This window comes from Belonocnema kinseyi, chromosome 5, assembly GCF_010883055.1.
Source record: "Belonocnema kinseyi isolate 2016_QV_RU_SX_M_011 chromosome 5, B_treatae_v1, whole genome shotgun sequence".
NCBI classification, from domain to species: Eukaryota; Metazoa; Arthropoda; class Insecta; order Hymenoptera; family Cynipidae; genus Belonocnema; species Belonocnema kinseyi.
Window position 1 is genome coordinate 54,244,543 of NC_046661.1, and position 1,811 is coordinate 54,246,353.

Genomic DNA, 1,811 nt, shown 5'->3' on the forward strand with positions numbered 1-1,811 from the left:
GGTTTTGATTCTTCTAGAATCAAACCGAAGGGCCTATGACAAAGTCACCGAACGCGTCCTCGGGTTGCGGATAGAGGATCCCTGTACCAAGGGTTTCTGCCGTATATGGTTACAAAAATAAATAGGCAGTCGCGGAGAGTTATCCAGGGGTGGTCCCGAAGGAATTAACCCCCAAGCGGAGGTGTGAAAACCGTGCCGAAAGCTGAATGGCACCTGGGTGAGGTGTCTAGAATGGTGACTCTGGGATACCGGGCGACCTCTCAGAGTACGCAGCCTTATCCTTACATGCGAGGCTCAACAAGGATGGACGAACCCCTTTCCCTAGCTTCTCGTGGGAACAACAATGACAACACCAAACATAGTTGTAGTAAGTGCGGTTCAAAACAACAGAACGCGCAGGGCTCCCGACAATGGGTTGGCCCACAATGCCGACCAATCTAGAGCTGGGGGAGCCAATGAAAATGGATTCAATGCGATGGATCGGCGGGATCTCGCAACCTTTGGGTGGACGGAGCGACTGAATCACGACTTGCTAGCGTGCTACGATGCGAGGGTGGCCCCTGAACGGTGTTACATGGCACGGCTGCATGCTCTGTGGTGCGAGAAATACCCGGTGCTTTGCTGATGCCAACCGTAAAACAAAACCAACGGCTGATCATAAAACCAAAAGACGAATGCATCAACTTGCCATAAAGATAGGCTGGGCAAGACAGTACGCGTCCCGCATTCAGTGTGTGATTGACTACATCACATCTGGCAGGAATTTTACCGCTAAGGTTCGAAAGTTCGCGCGCGAATTCCGCACCCGTTATCACACACTTAACAAGTCAAAGCTGCTGACCATCAGGTAGCATATTGTTGAGAGAATACAGATACTATCTGACGCTAAGAGAAGTCTAGAGCGGAGGGAGAGGTGGGTCAAAGAAAATCAACAATTTTTCTCTGACCTATCTCGACTGTTCTAACACCCTCCAGTTTACTGACGAATAGCCATCCAAACCAGAGGAGGTCGAAGTATTTCAGAGAGAAGTCTACGAAGTGCAGCATAGATTGGACGAAGACTCAGAAAATATAAAGAGCTTCAAGGAGTTATGCGTTGCCCTCATAACACCTGATAAAGAATGCCCACCCATCACTACCGAGGAGGTGAAAAAAGTATTAAGAGGGATGAAGAACTATTCCGCACCAGGACCAGATTGTGTCAAAACCTTCTGGTGGAAGAAGTTTTCTTCAACCCATCAGCATTTGGCCCGTATTTTCACCTCACATTTGAAGTCGAAAGAGCCGATTCCAGAGTGGTTGGTGGAAGGGCGCACAATACTTCTGTCGAAAATAAGCAACTTAGCTGACCCGAGGAATTACAGGCCAATAACTTGTCTGAACACGCTTTATAAAATATTTACAGCTATCCTAAGTGATAGGATTGTTCAGGCAATTGAACCTGTGTGGCAAGAAATGTATGAACAACGAGGCTCAAAGAAAGGCGTAGCCGAATGTCGGGAGAACCTGCTCATCGATAGATGTGTCTGCAAAGATGCAGCATTCTATCAGCGTGACCTATCGATGGCCTGGATTGATTATCGGAAAGTTTTCGATTCTACATCCCATAGACTTATCATATGTCTTTTGGAAATCTTAAAGGTTCATCCGCAAATAGTTGGGTGCATAGAGAGATTGATGTCGCTATGGAAAAGCAGATTTACCATCTCATCTGGAAAAAATCGTGTGACAACTAACAAGGTCACCTTTCAGAGAGGTGTCTTTCAGGGCGACACCATGAGCCCACTCTTCTTTTGCCTTACATTATTGCC